The 23,100-nt window shown below is 44.7% G+C and overlaps 2 protein-coding genes across 4 annotated transcripts in view; one reads left to right on the top strand and one right to left on the bottom strand.

Moving 5' to 3' along the window:
• The window catches only part of ACAP3 (ArfGAP with coiled-coil, ankyrin repeat and PH domains 3), a 160,903-nt gene that overhangs the window by 106,176 nt on the left and 31,627 nt on the right, over window positions 1–23,100 (bottom strand). The window lies entirely within an intron of this gene.
• Window positions 16,218–23,100, top strand: part of PUSL1 (pseudouridine synthase like 1) — a 102,710-nt gene continuing 95,827 nt past the window's right edge. Inside the window, exon 1 of the transcript XR_014551657.1 lies at window positions 16,218–17,954. The gene's annotated coding sequence lies outside the window, so the exon portion shown is untranslated. The remainder of the gene's footprint in view (window positions 17,955–23,100) is intronic.

Below are 23,100 nucleotides of genomic sequence, written 5' to 3' on the forward strand. Positions count from 1 at the left end.
GGGGCATTTCAGCTCGGCTCCGTACCTATCTGAAGTTGCTTTTTACAGAGTCAGACCATCAGTCCACCTTTTCCAAAATCACCTGCTCTAACTGGCAGCAGGTCTTGATTAAAGGTCTTACCCCAATCACCTGCTAGCCGGTTCCTTTTTAATAAATAAAAATATTGTAACGTTATATGTAGGGTTGCCTCCGAAGACAGTTTGGAAACTTCAGCTGGTGCAGAATTTGGCAGCCAGATTGCTTACAGGGGCAAGGCGGTTTGAGCATATTACGCCGATCCTGGCCCGACTGCACTGGCTGCCAATTAACTTCCAGGCCCAGTTCAAAGTGCTGCTTTGGACCTATAAAGCCTTAAACAGCTCAGGACCACAATACCTCAAGGACCGTCTAGCTCCATATGAACCTTCCTAGACCCTAAGATCATCCTCTGAGCCCCTTCTTCATCTTTTCCTCTCCATGAGAGATCCAGAGGGCGTCAACACAAAAATGAGCCTTTTCTGTCATGGTTCCCTGCTTGTGGAATGTTCTCCTCAGGGAGATTTGCCTAGCACCTTCATTATTCACCTTTAGGCACCAAGTGAAAATGTTCCTCTTCAACCAGGCCTTGGGTTGATTGACAACTGATGCCCTTTTAAATGTGTTGTGGGAGAGGGGATTATTGGGTTGTCTTTGTTTTTCATTATGTATTTTGTGTTTATTTTATACAGTGGTACCTCAGGTTAAGAACTTAATTCATTCCGGAGGTCCGCTCTTAACCTGAAACTGTTCTTAACCTGAGGTACCACTTTAGTTAATGGGGCCTCCCACTGCCACCGCACGATTTCTGTTCTCATCCTGAAGCAAAGTTCTTAACCCAAGGTACTATTTCTGGGTTAGTGTAGTCTGTAACCTGAAGCGTCTGTAACCCGAGGTACCACTGTATTTTAATGTTATGTTGTGAACCGCCCTGAGAGCTATGGATGAAGGGTGGTTATACAAATTTAATAAATAATAAAATAATTGTAATATTGAACTGTCAGGCTGTTGGCCCATCTAGCTCAGTACTGCCTACACTGACAGGCAGCAACGCTACATCAGTTCAGGCAGACGTCTCTCCTAGTCGTATCTGGAGATGCCGGGGATTGAACCTAGGACCTCCTGCATGAAAAGCAGATGCTCTACCACTGAGCTACAGTCTCCCCCACCCCACCCAGGACCCGTTTTTTTCTGTGTTCTACCACTGGGACCAAAACAAGGCCTCCTCTTTCTGAAAGCCCAGCAGGAGTCCCCATAGCAGCTGACGAGGATTGATGAGAATACGCTGCAGAAAATGCCCAGAGGGATTTGTTTCGAAACACAGTCAGGCCCAGAATAAATCTTGCTTCGAGCACCTGAACCGCTGGGGCTCTTGTGATGCATCCTCCTTCGAAAGCCACAGATTCTTCCTGCTCTTTTGACGTCCTGGCGTACACCAGACGTATCCAGAAAACAATGTTGGTGGCTATTTGGAAGGAAGCAATTAAGTCTCAGGATGCCTCAGATGTGCCTGCGCTGAAGCAGCCAGTCAGAAAGCCGAGGTGTTGACTCAGGCTGCAGGCACCCTCCGAGATGCAAGTTTCTCCTAATCCCCAGACAGTGCTGGATGATGCTGTCATCTCCTGGCTGGGTGCCCTTCCTGCTTCCCAACCATGAGCTGTTTGCCTTCATGCTTTTCCAGCCCTCAGGCTATTTCCATCGTGATCAGGACAGGGGCAGGGGGTGGGGGGAAAAAAATCTACAACCAAAACACTGGAGCCATCTTTGCAAACCTGGGGCCCTCCAGATACTTTGGACTAAAACTCTCACAACTATAAACTGCCTGTCGAAATGCACACCTTTGCATAAATGGCATGAATAAAAATATACATTATATATTTCATTAAAAGGTTTATGGTCGTTAAAAAAAACAAGAACACCTCAAAGCAGTTTACAAAAAGAACAAAACAATGAAACGATCAGTACACACAGTTAAGAACAACTATTTTAAAAATTCAGTAATAGTAATTGCAGTCAACGATGAGCTAAAAATCAGACTGAAGCACATGCCAGCATTCTACATATCTGGAGAGGCTTGCCTACACAAAAACGCTTTTAGCAGGCGGCAAAAAGAGTTCAGTGAAGGCGCCTGCCTGGTGTCAATAGGATGGGAGTTCCAAAGTGTAGGCGCTACCGCACTAAAAGAACTACCGTATTTTTCACTCTATAAGATGCACCAGACCAAAAGACGCACCTAGTTTTTGGAGGAGGAAAACAAAAAAATATATATTCTGAATCTCAGAAGCCAAAACAACAAGAGGGATCGCTGCGCAGTGAAAGCAGCGACCCCTCTTGCTGTTCTGGCTTCTGGAATAGCTGCGCAGCCTGCATTCACTTCATAAGACGCACACACATTTCCCCTTACTTTTTAGGAGGGAAAAAGTGAGTCTTATAGAGCAAAAAATATGGTATTTCTTACAAGTGTTAGACAGGAATTGAATGACACATGTAAGAGTGCAAGTACTGCAAATTGAAGTGGTCAAAGGGGCATGTATGGGGTAAGGTGATCTCACAGGTAAACTGGTCCCAAATTCTGAAGGGCTTTGCATACTTATAGTAACATGCTGAAATTAGCCTGGCGGCAAATCAGCAACCAATGCAGGTCTCTGCGCAAAACTGTTACGTGCTCTGGTCATAAGAAACTGGAAACCTCGAATAAAATTTAAGATTTTAACTGATGCTAAAGAAAGAGGTGGATTTGCCCTGCCAGACCTTAAACTCTATTATGAATCAGCCGCATTTTGCTGGCTGAAAGATTGGCTGCTTCTTGAAAACACGGACATTTTGGATTTAGAAGGTTTTAATAATGTTTTTGGATGGCATGCATATTTGTGGTATGACAAGGTTAAAGCACATAAAGCCTTTAAAAACCATATTGTCAGGAAAGCACTGTTTAATGTCTGGATGAGATATAAGGACTTGCTTGAAAGTAAAACGCCAAGGTGGCTGTCGCCAATGGAGGCTAAGGCTCTGAAAAAACTCAATATGGAGGCCAAATGGCCGAAATATTGGGAAATTTTGGAACAAGAGGGAGATAAATTGAAATTGCAGAGCTTTGACAGTTTAAAAAATAAAGTACGAGACTGGCTTCACTATTATCAAATAAGGGAGGTTTACAATCTGGACAAGAAAATTGGTTTTCAGGTGGAAAAATCAAAATTGGAAACAGAATTGTTAGATCCTAAAACTAAGAATTTATCAAGAATGTATAACTTGCTGTTGAAATGGAATACACAAGATGAAATGGTTAAATCTCCTATGATTAAATGGGCACAAGATGTTGAACATGACATTATGATGGCTGACTGGGAAAAGTTATGGACCACAGGCTTGAAATTTACGGCATGTAATGCCTTAAGAGAGAATATTATGAAAATGATATATAGGTGGTACATGACACCAGTCAAGCTTGCAAAAATCTATCATTTGCCCGATAATAAATGTTGGAAATGTAAAGAAAATGAAGGTACATTCTTCCACCTTTGGTGGACGTGCCCAAGGATTAAGGCTTTCTGGGAGATGATCTATAATGAAATGAAAAAGTATTTAAATATACTTTCCTGAAGAAACCAGAGGCCTTTCTCCTGGGCATGGTCGGCCAATTGGTGCGAAGGGAAGATAGAACTTTTTTTATGTACGCCACAACAGCAGCAAGAATACTCATCGCAAAGTATTGGAAGACACAAGATCTACCCACCCGGGAAGAATGGCAGACGAAAGTGATGGAATACATGGAATTGGCTGAGATGACTGGCAGAATCCGGGACCAAGGAGAAGAGTCGGTGGAAGAAGAGTGGAAAAAATTTAAAGTATATCTTCAAAAATATTGTAAAATTAAGGATTGTTAGAAAGATGTTGGAAAAAGAAAATTATATGGCTTTGGTAGAAATGATATAAAGGATTAAGTAAAAATGAATTGACAAAAGAGTGAACGTAAAACTACAATATATTAAATCAAATTATTAAGATAAAAACAAGGTTGGAAGGATTTAATGAAATAACAATTTGAATTAGAATACAAAAATGGGAGGTGTGAGGAGGTCAAGGAAATAAGTAAAGGAAGAAAGTTATGTAAAGGTTTAATCTGTTTTTTTTTGTTTTGTTTTTTGTGTGTTTTTCTCTTTTTTTAAAATGATTGTACTTTTTCTGTCTTTTTTACTTTTTTTCTTTTTTCTCTTTGTAATCTTCAAAATTCTGAATAAATATTATCTAAAAGAAAGAAAGAAAGAAAGAAACTGGAATTGACAAACTCCTTCATTCCCTAGACTGATACCTTGAGTTCTAACCTGCTTTAGCAGTGAATTCTGGACCTTTGGTCTGATTCGGAAATGTGACCCTTGTGCTCTATCAGAGATTTATTTATTTTAAAATTACACATTCGGAATGTGAGGCACATGGCCTAAAACAACCAAAAGAGAGCATTTCAGATGTGCATATTTAAACTTTCTCCCAAGTATCTGCCTTCGAGAAGCCTCCCACACGTCTCATGTTGTCCTCCCCCGCTTTTTAGATGCTACTTTGCATCTTTTCCCCTCTCCCATAGCTGCCAATGTAGGAAAACGGCGCCATGGCAACAGCCTCCATGGCAACCGTCTCCATGATCACCGGATCCAGCTACTGCCACAGCATCTGCTCTGTGAGCGTTAAGAGGGCTCCCGGTTTTTTGTGTGGCCTGACAAACATGGCAGCTGGCCAGCTGCATCAGGCTTGGCAGCAACCAGGAAGAGAGAGAGAGAGAGGTTGTGTATTTGCCGGGAATCTTCAAGATAGTATGACAAATTGCAAGGGAAACGGCACCAAAATGAATCACTTTTTTATTTTTAATGAAACCAGGCTTCAGAAGTTGGCTATCAGTTTTTTAAAAGTCATTATTTCCTGCACGGCGAAGCAACTTTCTCTTTCAGCTGTCCTGCAGCTGATTTCCAGATTTCTGAAAACAAAACTCTGAATTTCAAGGAACTGATAAGCTCATCTGCATCCTGTTCCTATATATCTTTGTTTGGAAGCAGGCATCTCTGAGATCAATCGGATTTGCTCACTAGTATATGGGCTTACGTAGGAGTAAACCCCCTTGAGCGAAAGGGATGGATGAATTTGCCCAGCATATTTTCCACTGTTTTTAAGATTTTTCCAATCTTAAATTCAATTTGCTCCTTATATCCTCATATACATTTCAATTGTATAAAGTCCACCAAAAGATTCGCACTCATCTTCATACATATTTCTCCTAATGTAAATAACAATTTCACATTCTTCCATGCCTTTCGCTCCTAAAAGTATTCATTTTTAACCTTATTTTCACCAATACATACATGCATTTACAGGTGCACTTTTCTTTAATGTGCACACAATCCTCGCCAAATGTTCTTTGGTTTGAGAACTGTGCTGCAAAATTCATAGAAGGGCGCATTTCGAATGAGAGCTTTGTTTTGCTGCATTAGATCAGCAACTGCAAGTTCAGGAGCTTTGCATTAACACGTAAACTGAACAAATTTCTTCTCTATCAAACATACTAGGCGCTGTGGTTTAACCCACTGAGCCTAGGGCTTGCTGATCAGAAGGTCGGCGGTTCAAATCCCCGCGACGGGGTGAGCTCCTCTTGTTTGGTCCCAGCTCCTGCCCACGTCAAATGCAAGTAGATAAATAGGTACGACTCTGGCGGGAAGGTAAACGGCTTTTCCGTGCACTGCTCTGGTTTCACCAGAAGCGGCTTAGTCATGCTGGCCACATGACCCGGAAGCTGTCTGCGGACAAATGCTGGCTCCCTCAGCCTATAGAGCAAGATGAGCGTCGCAACCCCAGAGTCATCCGTGACTGGACCTAATGGTCAGGGGTACCTTTACCTTTACCTAGGACAGTCTTCTCAGTAAACAAGCACTGGGTTTTAGCTGACTTCGGACACTTGCTCTAACCAGTGCCCATACTAGTCTCCGGGATCTAGCCTTAGGGATCTGCACTATTTTCCCGTCCCCAGTCTTAGAAAAAGCCCAGAGCTAGATGAGTGGGGAACCATGTAGCCACCACAGATGACAACAACTGTATTCTTTCTTGCCCTGCAGCCTCCAGATGGTTAATGTCTGTCGATGTGGCTGCCTCTTTAAGACAAACTCCCAGAGGACTTCTAGCCCAGGCATAGGCAAACTCAGCCCTCCCTCCAGATGTTTTGAGACTACAAATCCCATCATCCCTGACCACTGGTCCTGTTAGCTAGGGATGATGGGAGTTGTAGTCCCAAAACACCTGGAGGGCTGAGTTTGCCTATGTTTGTTCTTGCCAGAAAATATTGGTCATAAGGCTAGATCCTGGGTGGTTATTTCATTGTAGTAGTGGTGGGAGACCTGCTAACACTGGCTTAATCAATGACTTGATCACATCTGAAACTGTTACCTAAGAAATACAACCACGTCCCCTTGCCCTTTCAGCTTGGCAGAGCTTGAGAAGTTCATCTTTAAAAAAAAGAATGAATTCTAATATGTCCCAAAATCAATATGTCCCAAAAGGACATATTTCAGTTCACATTTGTCCCTTTGCAAAGTAAAGTGGTCCAGATCAATTCAAGTTCATGCATAAGAACATAGGATGAGTTGGAGATCAGGCCAGTGGCCCATCTAGTTCAGCATCCTGTTCTCACAGAAGCCAGCCAGATGCCCAAAAAGAAAATTCACAAGCAGGACTAGAGCAGCAACTGGTGTGGTTTACAGCAACTGGTGGTTTCCAGAAACAGGCATTCAATTCGGCTGTGGAGGCAGAGCTACGTAATAGCCTTCATAGCTAGTAGCCTTCGATAGCCCTCTCCAAATGTTCATCAGCAAAACAAAACAAAAATCAGCATCTTACAAACTGCAGTGCTGAAGCATAAAGCATACTTCGGACGACTAAGAAAACAATGACACACATAATGCAACGTGAATGGTTTAATTCAGAAGTTCCCAAATTGGTCCATTGGCCACCAATGGTCTACAAGATTCATCAAAGTAGTCTGTGGCATATTAAGTTCCCACTCGACCATGAAGCTCACTGGGCGATCTTGGGGCCGATTACATTTTCTCAGTCTGAAAAGCTTCACAGGATTGTTGCAAGGATAAGTTGGAGGTGGGGGAAGAACTATGTATGCCACCTTGAAGGAAAGGTGGGATATAAATGTAATAAATAAGTATCTGTAGATTTGTGGTTGGGGATGGCACATTCAGTGGATTAAATATTCATATTTCTATTGCTTCTGTTGAATTCATATTGTAATAATATATATATGAAATAAAAGAAGCAATGAAAATTTGTACAGCATCTGGCACACAGCAATTCAATTGTTAACAGCAGGCAGAAAAATTGTTAAGTGGTCCACCAAGATCCTCCACAATTTTCAACTGGTCCATGGGGATAAAGCTTCGAGAACCATAGGCTGAATTTATCTCCCCCAACAATTATCTTTAAGCTTTAAGGTCCAAAGAATCCACAGCGTAAAAAAACCCAACCAAACAATGAAAGAGAACGGATTTGAAGATGGACCAGAAAACATTCGAAGTTTTACCCCCAAAACGAACTTGATTCATGTTCAGTTCACTTGGCAATTATGGGAACTATTTTCAAGTGTAGTTCATAGATTTGGGGGACTAATTCAGAAACCTGAACCTGAGACCTAGGGGTAGCCCCCGGTGATGTTGGGGGTGGGGAGTAGAGGGGAGGCTATTTGGTAGAGGGCAGCAGAGAAGGGCAGAATCCTTCCAGAATGTCAATGCTGTAATTTGCAGCCAGCTATATGCACAGTTAACTCTCTCTAATAAATAATAATAATAATTTATTTATACCCCGCTCATTTGGCTGAGTTTCCCCAGCCACTCTGGGCTGCTCCCAATCAAGTGTTAAAAACAATACAACATTAAATATTAAAAACTTCCCTAAACAGGGCTGCCTTCAGATGTCTTTTAAAGATAGGATAACTGCTTATTTCCTCCACATCTGAAGGGAGGGCGTTCCACAGGGCATGTGCCACTACCCTGTAACCTCACTTCTCGCAATAAGGGAACCGCCAGAAGGCCCTCAGTGCTGGATCTCAGTGTCCGGGCTGAAAGATGGGGGTGGAGATGCTCCTACAGGTATACATACACACACACACACACACACACACACACACACACAGTATTTTAATTAAAAAAATTTATTATTGGTACTAGTAAAAGCCCTCTCACCCACCTGGGAATCCAAACTCTCCATCTGCCACTCGGAGGGGGTCAGGCAAACTTGGTGTTTTCGCATCAGATCTGCAGGTCTGGCAATGCTAGCATTAAACAAAATGAATTCATTCCGAGCATTGCAGCTGGGTGCATTCTGCCACCATCTTCCTGTGCCTCACCTCACCTATGGCCTTCCTGTTGCGACACACTCCCCCCCTCCCCCAGGGCTGACACCGATGGCTTCTGACAGCACCGGCTAAGCTGCAGAAAGTGAACCTGTTGGGAGATAAAGGGGACATGCAGTTGGGCTGCTCAAATCATCTTCATGTGACACAGAGGGCAACTGTCGTCAATTATCACGGGTTTTGCTTTTTTATGCTGGATTCACTGCAATGAGACTGATGGCAGGTTTCCTGTAGGCATCCGGCTGGGACGTGTAGAGGACAGGACGTTGGACGAGATGGGCCTTCCTTGTTTGTTTAAAGGCATTTAAACAAAAGAAATAAATCTCTAAGCAGTGCGCACATGGTAGCATTCAAACAAAAGCAAAGCCTAAAACAGCAACATAAAAACAAATCCAGTGGGTACCTGGAGAAGTCAAACCAATAAAACTAGGTCCGATCTTATGGGTTAGAGAAAGCCTAGGCAAAAAAAAAGTATTTTTACCTGATCCTGCAAGGCTCCTAGTTGTGATTTCTGCATAGCACAGGGTTGGACTAGATGACCCTTGTGGGTCCCTTCCAATTCTACAATGCTATGATTCTGATGTTCTTATTCATCATGCCTTTCATAGGATTCATAGGAACCTGTCTTATACAGAGTTGGATCGTCAGTCCATCTTGCTCAGTACAGTACAGTGGTACCTCGGGTTACATACGCTTCAGGTTACAGACTCTGCTAACCCAGAAATAGTACCTCAGGTTAAGAACTTTGCTTCAGGATGAGAACAGAAATCATGCTCCGGCGGCGCAGCACAGCAGGAGGCCCCATTAGCTAAAGTGGTGCTTCAGGTTACGAACAGTTTCAGGTTAAGAACGGACCTCTGCAATGAATTAAGTACTTAACCCAAGGTACCACTGTACTGACTACACTGACTGCCAGCAGGTCTCCAGGGTTTCGGGCAGAGAGTCTCTCCCAGATCTACCTGGAGATGCCACTAGGGACCGAACCTGGAGCCTTCTGCATGCAGAGCAATAGCCTCTGGCCCTTCTACCAAACCTTCCCAACTCTTCATGGAAGGGTTGCAAATGGGATTATCGACAAATCCACGGAGAAGGCGATTCCTTACTGAGCTCACTGTTAGCATATATGGTGATAGATTTGGGTCACATCCATACCATACATTTAAAGACCATATGAACTGCCTAACTTCTCCCCCTTCCCCCAAAGAATCCTGGGAACTGTAGTTTTCCCCCGCAGCACTGTTCACAAACTGTACTTCCCAGGATTCTTAGGAAAAAGCCATGTGCTTTAAACATATGGTGTGCATATGACTCACCCATAATTAGTCTCATTCTTTTAAAATGAGCCATCTGAAGAAGCAGCCGCCGCCACGGTTTGCAGCAGCAAATTACATACATTTAGATTAGGCACGGTGCAAAGAAACCCTTTCCTTTCGCCTCCTCCCGACACCAGCCGAGCATCTGGGCAACTTCTGGATTTGGGTGTTGTTGACTTTGCCATTCGCTTCAACAAACGCCTCAGCCTGGCAGTGTGCATTTGTGAGCCTTGCTTGCTGGGCGCTCTGCCAGGCCTCTTGAACTTTTGCCTGTCTAGTCTAGATTTCTTTCTCGAATGCTTCCTGAAGACCACATGTCCTCTCTCGGGGACCGGTGGTGATGGAGAGCATCCAAACACATGCTGCTCCGCCCTTCCGCTCATGACCCTCCTTCCCACCGCAGCTCCATTCCTTACATATCATTCCCGCTATTTCCGACGTTCAAAGGTGAGTGCCGATGCTTTTCAGTTGAGAGAAAAGGCAAGCGAGAGCACCCGCCACAAGAGTACAAATCCCCAAAACGGAAGTTTGTAAAATTACGAGTTGCATGGAGAGATTGGATACAGGCAAAGCTTTCTTCCCTCTCCCAAAGCACTAGAACTTTTGGGCATTCAACAAAGCTGGAAGCTGGAAGATTCAGGACAGCTAGAAGAACTCATGCAGGACAAATCAATACAGTACAATAAATAATAATTAGAATAGAAGTGCAAAACGTCTCCGTGTATTGGGGAAGACAGGTGATCTCTGTGCCTGCTCAGCCTCCTTTTCAGGTGCCAATTGAAGACGAACAGCTTCTAAGTCCCTCTCTTATTCTCCCTTCTCCAAGTTTAAAAAAAAAAATCTTTCAGCAGGACTTGGACCAGATACCCCTTCAAATAAAGGCAAAGGTAAAGGGAACCCTGACCATTAGGTCCAGTCGTGACCGACTCTGGGGTTGCGCGCTCATCTCGCTCTATAGGCCGAGGGAGCCGGTGTTTGTCCGCAGACAGCTTCTGGGTCATGTGGCCAGCAAGACTAAGCCGCTTCTGGCGAACCAGAACAGCACACGGAAATGCCGTTTACCTTCCCGCCAGAGCGGTCCCTATTTATCTACTTGCACATGACGTGCTTTTGAACTGCTAGGTTGGCAGGAGCAGGGACCGAGCAACGGGAGCTCACCCTGTCACGGGGATTTGAACCACCAACCTTCTGATCGGCAAGTCCTAGGCTCTGTGGTTTAACCCACAGCGTCACCCGCGTCCCTACCCCTTCAAATAGAAGAAAGTTATTTGTAAATTAGGGTACCCTGTTCCCAGATTAAGGTCCCTAATCAGCATCTTATTAAAAAGGAAGACTTGTATAGAAGGAGGCGATCTGATCTCTCAGTCAAGAGGGGTATTCCTCAAAACATGAGATCCAGGTACGGATGTCCTGTGTGACATTTCGTTTTTGTCCCATTTCATACAAAAGCCTAGCACCCAATGTCGGGAGTGCTCTTTGTTTTGTGCATTCATCTTGACAATTCCCTGTTACACGCATGCACCACAACCTAAAAGCTCATGGATTAAAAAACTGTCCTTGCCCGTTTAAAATTGCTACTACCGCCATGGTATGTCCCATGCAAAATTGATTCTAAAGCTTAAAACCGTGGTTTCTAGGAGAATGATCAGTTACAGCTGATGTTGACCTCCAGCTGCTGTTGTACTACAACACCCATCATCCCTGAGCATTGGCCATGATGGCTGGGACTGATGGGAACTGGGAGTCCAACATTTGGAGAGTCACTGGTCCCCCACCCCTCCACTTTGACTACAGCTTTAATTAATCAAATCACTGACTTGCTGCCCCAGTTGCATAGTACTTGTTGTGGAGGGAAAGGCACTCAGGACATGCTTAAAGGCACTCTTGTTTATTCCATCCAGGGCTCAGCTCTTCCTCCTAATAACTTTCATGTCTCAAATCTGCTAATTGCTAAGGCCCGTTATCTTCTATCAGCTGTTTCTGAAATCAACAGACCTGGAGTGTCTCTTCAGTTCCTTAAGACACAACAGGCCAACTAATTATGGGTTACTTTCTCATGCCAAGATACACAGAGCCACAACCCAGATTTCTCTCTCTCTCTCTAGACAAAAGGTCTCAGAAATGGATCAGACTAATGCTTGGTGTTCATTGGAGTTGGATGCGTTTCTCATGAGTGAAGTTGATTATATGAAGCAGATTCCAAGATTGCTTCCAAAACAATGTTGTATTTGAGAAATGGGGTCTGGCTGGCTTTGGGAAGAAAATAACAGGGATTTAAAAAATTGAAGTCAAACCGAGAAAAATATTTAAACTGAATGTCTCATAAGTGACACGTTTGCCCTCACTGAAATATCTTTCTGAGAGAATTCTGGTTCTGGCATGAAAATCAAATACACACTCTCCAAAAAGCCTATATACAAAGTCTCTTTCCATATTTAGAAAATCAGACTGGCTTCCATGCCTCATGACCATTCTGAACTTGCTGAGCACGTTTTCCTGGTGCACCTTTACCATAATCCTGCAAGACTGGGCAGAATTTTCAGCTCTCCACGTGGGGACAGCTAAGAGTAGAGTGGCTTGGGGAAAAACCCATGCATTTTCAGAAGGCCTGAAGTTGTTCAGAATGTGCTGTTAGGGCACAACATGATTGCAAAGGTTTAAGGGGAGAAAATGCAGAGGAGTTTGCAGAGGGGGCGGATCTAAATGTCCCTTCCAGAAAGCCCTCCCTATGGCGCTGCGCATAACAGACACCATTAAAAATATGATCCTACTGTGCATTAGTTATTCCTTCTTAACTGATTGGCTGAAGATTCCGTTCTGACAAAAGGACTTAGGGAACAAAAGAAGCAGACCACCTGGTCCATCTAGCTCCACACTGTCTGCACTGACGGGCAGCATCCCTGCCAGCCTATTAATGTAACTGCTCCTATACATGGGCGGCACAAACTCCAGGGTCAGGATGGTGGAGAAATTCGATTCAGCTCACATTTAAAGGCATGAGTTGCCTTTATTCCCACTTTCTGAAGCGATATGCAAACCGAAACACAGCCATCCTTTGAAATCTGCGCTTCTCTGACTTTTGCAATGCAGTTCTCAAGCCAAGTAATGTTGTACAAAGATGCATATAACCGGAGTAAATGCATTCTCAACAAGTAGGAGCTGTTAGTGGGAAGCAGGGCTCATTCCATCAGCTTGGTCTAAAGACCAGCTCCGTTGGGCGCCTCCTGCCCCTGAGTTGTCTCTATGCCAGATGATCATCATAAGAACTACAGGCATTTGTGCCTGACTTTGCTGCTGATGCTGCTTTTTTCCTCCTCCCTCCCTGTCCCTTTCCCCTTGTGTGTCGTGTTCTTTAGACTGCAAACCTGCAGGCAGGGACCGTCTTCTTCTAATTCATTTGTGTGTTAAGCCACCCTGGGAGCTTTTGCTGGCTGAAGAGCAGGGTACAAATGCTCTAAGTGACTAGAGTGTTCATGTAAGCACATGTATTGATGCAAATGGCATATTAAAGTGCATTATATTGGGCAAATTTGCTCTGTAAAGCGATTCCTAAAGTATTCCCTGTATCCCGCCCCTCTATAGTACTGTAGCTGTTTACACAGAGCCAGCAGCCTTCCGGAAGCTTCCTTCCCTTTCCAGGACTGCTGCATAGCAGGGTTAAGCCGAGACCCATGGGAAGGCAAAAATGCTCCACAGGAATGGAGTGTAGCCTTCCTCTAGGCTAGGGAAACATGAGGAGCTTTTGAGGAATGAATTTCCACTACATCTGAGCTTCAAATATATACCCCATTGCCAGTAAGGAGCCGTTTTATGTTATGTTATGTTATGTTATGTTATGTTATGTTATGTTATGTTGTTATGTTATGTTGTTATGTTATGTTGTTTTGTTTGTTGCATTTATATCTCACCACTTTCTTCAAGGAGCTAAAGGTGGCATCCTTGGTTCTTTCCCTCCTGAATAAATCCCCACAACAACCCTGTGAGGTAAGCTGGGCTGAGAGCCACTGTCCGGCCCAAGGTCACCCACAGACCTTCACTGCATGGAGATTTGAACCTGGCCTCCCAGGTCCAGCACTCTAACCATTATACCACACCACTAATAAACATAATCCCCTTTCTACATCTATCTTACCACCGTCGATTGTGCTTGGGTTATCTATTTGGACACAGCAATTGCTAGCATTAAGACGTTTAAGTGAGGGTTGATGGGTTATTTTTTAAAATTTTAAACGCAAACTAAAAATTTCCTTTTGTTATAGCCGCAAAATAAACCCAAAAAATACTATTGCAGTAATGATGGGGTTCTAACTGCTCACTTTTCTCCCAAAATTTAAGTGACTAAATACTGAGGGCGAACCAAGTTAGACAACAGAGGGCCGTAAGAGCCCTTCTGCTCTCTAGAAATAATTTGCCCTTTCCGTCTCTCATCCGAGGCTATTTGTAGCTGGCATTCGCTTCGGTGGCAAACATTTCTGCCAGCTCTTTCCTGGCCTGGATCCTGCATCCTTTTTATTTTCGCAGCAGGCTGGACGCAGGGACGGTGGGGAGGGGGGAGGGAGGGAGCCCTGCCATTGATTTCGACAGCTGCAATGACAGAGTCTTTCATTTCAACTTCCTTCTTTTTTTGCAACTCTGTGTAACTGCGCTCCGGCCTCATTCATAAACTGAGCTGGCAGCTGGCACTGTCTGCCGGGGGACTCGGAAGCGTGAAAGCCAGGGAAGATGCTGGCGGAAGCGCTTTAACCCTTCCCAATCCAGCCATCCCAGCTCCATCTTGCAGGTGTTTCTACTTGGCAGAGATGGGCACCAGCCATGGACATCATAAAGCTGCACACTCCGTCGCTTGTTTTCCCCTTCAAGTCCACAACAATTGACTACAGACAAGCCCATCAATCTGCACAGAGCATGTATTTTGCAACTGATAGCTACTCATCCCTCTTGACTATATATTTTTTATTTTTAAAAAGAAGACAAGAGAGAGAATTGGATGCTAATGACTTTTTCCCTTTGTTTCCGATGAACACTGGAGCATTTTCAAGGCCCAGCAGCAGATAATATTCTCCCTTTCTCGTCTGGCCTCTGCTACAGGAACTCAATTGTCAAGCTTCAACACTGACAGCTGTGTTTTCTGCAACGGGCCTCCAACAAATCCCCCCACTGTGCAATATTTCCGCACATTGGACTATCTCACCAAGCCTTGTGGCTCCTGAATCTGCAGAGGAGATGGCAAACTGGACACATGCACCCCTAGAAGCAGCAGTGGAAGGGGCCAAGTTTGGTGTGGCGGACTATGGCAGTCCCTCTTCTCAAGCGTTGTAAAAGAACACGACACACAAGGAAAATGGGGTAGGGAGGAAGAAGGGGGGAAAGCAGGCTCAGGAACATTTCTCAAATTTGCCGTTCTGAAAGAGAAGCAGCAGGAGTGGAAACAGTTCAGGGAGCTGAACAGAATGGCTGAGTCTAGCAAAAGCAGGTGGTGGGGCAGCAGCAGCACTCACCTGACCTCCTGGCAGTTGAGTGCATCCTGGCAAAGGGAGGAGCATTGATGACCCAGTGGGGAGGTTGGTGTGCCGCAGTGCAAATGCACTGGCAGGAACACCTGAGTGGCTCTGTCTATGCATTTGCACCGTGCCAGCCTCCCTGCTGTCCCGTTCGCTCCTGACACTCAAGGGAGCTTCTGCCAGTCAGTGTTGACTATATTGAGCTTGGTGGACCAGTGGGTCTGGCTCAGTATAAGGCAAGCGTCCTGGGTGTAGAAGGGCTGGAGCTCAGTGGCAGAGCATTGGCTTTGCATGCAGAAGGTCCCATGTTCAATCTCTGGCATCTCCAGGTAGGGCCGGGAATGTTCTGTCTGAAACCTCTAGAAAGCCTATGCCAGTCAGTGTAGCCCAAAGGTAGACAACAATATGGTGCTTCTCCAGATACAACTTCCATCAGCCCCTGCCAGAAAGGCCAAACATCAGCACCTGAACGTGCACCACACCGGCTATCCCTAGTGTAGACAATACTAAACTAGATAGCTCAAGGATGTGGCTTGGCATATAGCAGCCTCTCATGTTCCTTTGTGAATGGCAGAACGGATTCCAGCGCTCGTTTGCTGCCCTTAGTCTGAAGACTATTAATTCCTCTCACGGATTCTCCAACAAAGGCTTGGCGGAAACCCAGCTCTCTGTTCTCCCGCCTGCTGGCAGGATCGCATTGTCAGAAGCAGCGAGATAGTCTCTTATCACTTTGATTGGCTAATCCCCCAATAATCCAAATAATCCAATTTCTCCAAATTTATGCCACAGCAATACACACACACACACACACAAGCGAGGCTGGGAAGATGGCATCTTATCCCATCAGTAATTTCCTGAGAGGCTTAGGGTCACATCTGCACCTTCCTTTTAAAGTGCTGTTATAGCACTTTAACAGTGGTAGTTTTCCCCACCGCCAAAGAATCTTGGGAACTATAGTTTGTTAAGGGTGCCTGGGAGTTGTTAGGAGACCACCTATTGCTGTCACAAAGCTACAATTCCCAGAGTGGTTTAGCAAACCAATCTCTCTTCCCACGGAACTCAGGGGAATATTGCTCTGTGAGGGGAATAGGGTGCTCCTAATGACTCTGGGCACCCTTAAGAAACTACAGTTCCCAGGATTCTTCAGTGGAAGCCTTGGCTTTTGAAAGGCATTTACTAGTACATGGTGCAGACATGGTCTGTGGGTGCAAATAGAAAGAACTACTTGATGCAAGAACAGAGAGAAATACAGTTGTGTTTTCCTCTCTGTGTATCAGATGGTATGCATGCCATCACATCCATTAGCAAACTCAAGCTTCCAACAGCCCTGCAAGGTTAGCAAGCCAGTATTGTTATCCCCCACAACACAAACGGAAGGTGCTGAGGTAGAAGGGCATTAATTAAATGCATTTATAGCCTGTTTTTTGTCCAAGGAACTCAAGGTAGCACAAGTGGCCCTCACCTTCACAACAACCCTGAGAGGTTGGTTAGGCTGAGAGAGTGTGACTGGCAAAGTCATCTGCAGCGGGAATTTGAACCTGGGCCTTCTCAGTCCTAGCTTGACACGCTAACCACTACATCCCATTTTGAAGCTTGCGACTGAGGTGGAATTGGGAACTGGAAGCTTCCAACCTCATCACTCCTGCTCTCGGCCAGGAATTTTGGATTAGGCCTGGTTCTCAAAGCAGCCACCATGTTTCTTGACACAAGAGCGGCCATCTTTGAACATTGGCTGCCTCCTCTCCAGACTGCCATTATTGCACACGTGCCGTATAAACGAATCTCTCTATCAGACACCCAGGTATTTTTGTTCCTTCTCACTAAAGAATATGGGGAGAAAGGTCATCGGAAAGGGGGAGAGGGAAGCCCCCAGAACCACTTGTTCTGCCAGAGCTCTCTTTGAGTAAATCCTGAATAGCAATGGGACACCGTCTGAGAAGGTCTCCGCCTTTTGCCAGAAAAAACAAGCCTCTTTCACTCAAAAAGCTCTCCAAGGGGGGATATAGTTAGCCTGAGGTCTGACTCCCTCTCTCCTCTTTCTTTCCCCCTCTTTCTCTCTCCCGGCTTCCTCTACCCTGCTCTGATTCATAACCAGAAACCACAAATGCAAACATGAGGGCCATATTAGATGAAGCCTGAACGAGAGGGCCCCGTTTCCGCTGAAGTAGTGAACTCTTGTTCCCCCCCCCCCCTTGCTGCCTGTCGCCCCTGGTTTGGCGGATTTGAGGTGGGTGAGGTGGAAAGTCATAATAAGCTGAGGTAAAACGTGTGCCTGAACTAGTGTGTGAAGAAAAGCCACATTGTGGCAGGTGATTTAAAGCACAATGGGAAAGGTGTAGGGAGCTGACATTTCAGCCCACTCACTGAACTTTTACTTATTTGATTATTTTTATAGGTTGCTTAGCCTTATAGGTTGTTGTGCCTCCAGAACCAGAAGTGAGCCTGCCTTTAAAATGAAAGGAGAGACACTGCTTTAAAAGCGGTTGCGGTTAGAAATGCGTAGGGGAGCAGGTCCAGCTCAAGATGTTTTGCCGCCTGAGGCGAAGGACAAGATGGCAGCACCTCGGCGTCCCTCGGTTTCCATGGGCAGAAGCTGGGGGTGAGGAAGGCATTCAGCTCAGATCATATTGAATGGCAAACCCACGTAACTGCTGCTTCCAGTAACACCACCTGTGCTGAAACACAACCACCTTTTGAAAGCCGACACGGCAAAGCAGTTCTCCAGCCAGGTAATTTGTACAAAAAGGCATATATTGGGGGGGGGAGGGGGGAGTGTGCATAAAAATGTCTGTATTAGTAATAGCTGCATTCAAAAATCCATACTATCATGGAAAACCACTTTGCGAAAAATGTGTGTATAAGGCAGACCTGCACACAAATGTGTATATAAGTAGAAATTTGCACTAAAACGCTGGTGAGTTTTCAAAATGACTTAAAAAGATAATTAAATCCGTAAAGCAATGTAGAACAACAACAACATTATCCACCCAACAACAACAAGAACAATATTGCTGAAGTTGCAACAGTATTACCCACTCTTCAACCTAAGGTCCCAGGTCATGTTACAACAATTAAACAACAATGTTAAAAACATCTTAAAACAACTTACAGTCACAGAAATAAGGTGGGTTCTAAAACATCTGAAGTGTCAAAAAGCCAGAGTAAAGAAGAGGAGAATTGAGCTTAAAAGGCTGGAAAAATGGGAAACAGAAAAAGCAAAACAGATTTGCCGATCCTCAACAGAAATAGGCTCTACTGGAAGATAGCTTTTACATCAGACACTGTCCACCAACAGCATATGAGCACAGCTACCAATATGTGGACTTCAGTGGCCAAGCTCTCCTGATTCAGATTTAGCCACAGCTGACATACTTCGTGGAGCTGGTATATAAGACACCCCTAGTCACAGAGGCCACTTGGTCCTCCAATGACAGAGATTTATCCAAGAGATATTTATGGGGAGACAGATGTCCGGGTGAGATCCCAGCCACACATCATCTTAATTTCCCAGGAGGATCTAGACACACACAAATTAAATAAATACATTTTATGCAGATTTGTGCCATGAACCTGTGGCCATAGCCCTTAGGTACCTATCAAAGCCCTTGGGATGATTCGAACGAAGGACAAAAATGCCTAGGCGGCAAAAAGCCAAAGACTTTTAAAATCCAGTATAACAGCAAACTCTGTTCTCTAAGAGCGGATCCTTCACCAAGAAGATAGGAAGCTGCCTTATACTAAGTCAGAGCATTGCTTCATCTAGTTCAGTACTGTCAAACTGACTGGCAGTAGCTCTCCAGGATTTCAGACAGGGATTAAATCCCAGCCCTACCTAAAGATACCCAGGATTGAACCTGAGACCTTTTGCATGCAAAGCAGACCATCTTAGCATGGAGCTATGGTCCTTTCACAAATGTATTGGAATCTACCTTACACCAATGGGATGCGGGTGGCGCTGTGGGTTAAACCACAGAGCCTAGGGCTTGCCGATCAGAAGGTTGGCAGTTCGAATCCCCGCGATGGGGTGAGCTCCCGTTGCTCGGTTCCAGCTCCTGCCCACCTAGCAGTTCGAAAGCACATCAAAGTGCAAGTAGATAAATAGGTACCACTCCAGCGGGAAGGTAAACGGCGTTTCCGTGCGCTGCTCTGGTTCGCCAGAAGCGGCTTAGCCATGCTGGCCACATGACCCGGAAGCTGTACGCCGGCTCCCTCGGCCAATAAAGCGAGATGAGCGCTGCAACCCCAGAGTCGGTCACAACTGGACCTAACGGTCAGGGGTCCCTTTACCTTTATACCTTACACCAAGTCGAAGCATTGATTTGACTAGCGAAACATTGCCAACACTGGCTGGGAGCTGCTCTCCAGGAGACATTGCCAGTCCTATCTGTAGATGTCAGGTATTGAACCTGTGAACTTTTTTTGCATGCAAAGCACTGAGCACGGCCCTTCCCCCAAAACCAAAACAGCACCCCCAACCACGTGGTGGGGGCTCAAGGTTTGTGAACGCTCCAGCATTTCTCCCGAACAAATCAGAATATTTCCCACCCCTGCCCCACTGCCGCTGCTTGTCAGCTCACATCCCCCATCCTGCCACCACCACTACTTGTCAGACCTCAGCATTCCTCTCCCAACATCCCACCGCCGCTTGCCAGCTTACGAACCCACCCCATCCCACTGCTATCACCATTTGGTAGATCGCATCATTCACCCACACCAGGAGGGCTGCAACTTCCTGATGTTTAACACTGCAGCCCTCCTCACATGTATTTTGGTTCTGCACTTTTGTTTTTGTTTTATAAATTTTATTTTCCGGGTTTTTTTAAAAAAAATTACAAACATGCAAATAACAAAAACACAAATCGCATACATTTCTAATACAGTGGAACCTCAGTTCCCGAACACCCCCGTTGTCGTATGTTTCAGTTCCCAATGCTGAAAACCCAGAAGTAAATGCTTCCGTTTTTGAACGTTTTTCGGAACCAGAACGTGTGACGTGCCTTCCGCTGAGTGCAAGAAGCTCTTGCAACCAATGGGAAGCCGCACCTTGGTTTTTGAACATTTCAGAAGCCAAACAGGCTTCCAGAAAAGATTTCGTTCGAGAACCGAGGTACCACTGTACACATATATTCGACTTCCCTCCCCCCTCCTTTTGTGGTTTCTCTTAAATTTTAATTTTCATACTGCATTTTCCACATTACTCCATCTTTGAGTTATTATTTAGTTTCCCATAATGATCTGTTTAAATGCTACTTTTACGTTAGTCCTGCTAATGAGCTTATTTAGGTTCTGCACTCTTTTGGTCCTCCTTGTCTGAAATCCTGGGACATCCCAGGATGGAATCAGAAGCCAAGATGGCTTCTGTAATTCTGTAATGTCCCAGTAAAAATGGGACAGTTGGGCACTATGGATTTGCAGAAGTACAAAATCATTTATAGGAGTAGGAACAGAGTGAGAATGCTCAGTCCATCGCAGGGTGCTGTCTGGCAGTTGGAAGGGGAAATGACCAGAAAACTGGGCAACGGAATGGAGTGTCTTGAAAAGGGGTTTGGCGGGCTCGCTGGGACCATAAGCACGACTACTACATGCTACAGCATTCTGTTGCAAGTCACAGTGGTTGTACAAAATACAGAACTCTGGCAGGTCTCCAGGGACTGGATTCAGACATGCAGGTTCACTGTGGGATTCTTGGAATGATTATACAGTGGCGCCTCGGAAGACGAACGGAATCCGTTCTGGAAGTCCATTCGACTTCCAAAACATTCAGAAACCAAGGTGCGGCTTCCGATTGGCTGCATGAAGCTCCTGCAGCCAATCAGAAGCTGTGCAAGCCGTGTCAGACGTTCAGGTTCCAAAGAATGTTTGCGAACCGGAACACTCACTTCCGGGTTTGCGGCATTCAGGAGCCAAAACATTCGACTTACTTTGCGATAAGAATTCTTGCTGCTGTTGTTGCATACATAAAGAAAGTTCTATCCTTCTTTGACACCAATTGGCATGGTCGGCCAATTGGTGTCAAAGAAGGATAGAACTTTCTTTATGTATGCAACAACAGCAGCAAGAATTCTTATCGCAAAGTATTGGAAGACACAAGATTTACCCACCCTGGAAGAGTGGCAGATGAAGCTGATGGACTATATGGAATTGGCGGAAATGACTGGCAGAATCCGAGACCTGGGAGAAGAGTTGGTGGAAGAAGACTGGAAGAAATTTAAAGACTATCTTCGGAAATACTGTAAAATTAATGAATGTTAAAACTATGCCTGGATTGGTAATAAGTGGTAACTAGTGACAAAAGTTAATAAGATTATGTAAAAAAATGTATTGATAAATGGTTGAAAATATTAAGGTATAATATGTTATGACACAAAGTTAAGATATTGCAAAAAAGGGTAAGAATTTGCTGAATCAAGTATGTAAATGGGAACACAAAAGGGGGGAGGTGTGAGGAGGTCAAGGATACAAGCATATGAACTTGAGGATATTGAGAAAAATGGATTTGTCTAGCTTTTTAACTTTTTTTTTTCTTAATTAGATGTCTTTTGTGTATTTTTTGTGTTTTCTTTCTTGTATTGTCTATTTTTATCTGTGGTTTCTTTTTTATTCTGTAAATTTTTACTTTTTTCTTTTGTAAAACCTTAATAAAAATTTATTTAAAAAAAAACAAAAAAAAACATTCGACTCACAAGGAGTTCAAGATCCAAGGTACAACTGTCCAAGAAAACAAAAAAAAAGCAGGATTTATACAACGTAGTTTGTGTGCATTATTTTGCAGGGAGGAACAGAAAATGTTCTCTGGCTATTGTGGGGTTAACAGCAAAAAAGAGTTCGGGGGGGGGGCTTAGAAAACTCCCGAATGAGGATGGCAAGCAACCCTCCCCTCTTGACAGATGGCCCAGAAGCCAGTGAACTGCCCTTCTCCTCCAAGGAGACCTCCCCACCTCCTGTAATCTAATTAGATTTATATTCTGGGAAATTCAAGAAATGGTCGTGTTAAAAGAGGAGTAAATTGTGGAGGGTGGGGGGTGCTCATCCATGGGATTCAGGAAGAGGGCAATTAAATGCCAACAGGCTGCTCTAATCCAATTTGCAGGTCGACCCTACAAATTGCATCTCCATTTTAGAGGGATGAAAAAGCTGAAAAAGCTTTGCATGCTTGATGCCAAGAATACGTCTCTGTTTGGACCTCAGGATAAACCAGGAATAACATCATAGCAAAAGGTTAGATTATCATCTTCATTATTATTGGCATTTTTATGCTGCTATTTGGTCAAAAAACGGTTCCCAGAGAGGCTTACAAAGATCAGAAGGCAGCCTTCAACTTCAGTTTCACAATCTCAGAGACACAACACAAAAGGAAAAGGGGCTGGGAGGGAGGAGGAGATAGAGGTCAACGTGGCCCAATCCAGTGGCTAAAGAAGGAGCAGCTGAATGAAATTCAGGTGCCTGAATTGGGAGGAGTGGCATTTCCTCCTCCCTTCCCAATCCTTTTTCCTTTTGTGTTGTGTCTTTTAGATTGTAAGCCTGAGAGGACAGGGGCCATCTTATTATTGTTGTAAGCCCCTCTCAGTTCCTTTCTCACCTGAACAGTGTTCTGCCTCCACAATGGGCAGCAGTATGTCTCTTTATACCAGTTGCTGGAAAACCACAGGAGGGGAGAGTTGCTATGACACCTAGGTTATGCTTGTGGGCTTCCCATGGGCATCTGGTAGTCCACTGTGAGAAGAGAATGCTGGACTAGATGGACCATTGGCATAAACTTGGAGGGCTCTTCTTATGTAACTCACTAAGCAAAAACAAGATGGGAGAATGGCTCAAAAGCCTTCACTGGGGTGGGATCTAAACCGCCTATCTTTTTGGCTCATCTTTCTTCAAGTG

Source organism: Podarcis filfolensis (genome assembly GCF_964270895.1).
Source record: "Podarcis filfolensis genome assembly, chromosome: 8".
NCBI classification, from domain to species: Eukaryota; Metazoa; Chordata; class Lepidosauria; order Squamata; family Lacertidae; genus Podarcis; species Podarcis filfolensis.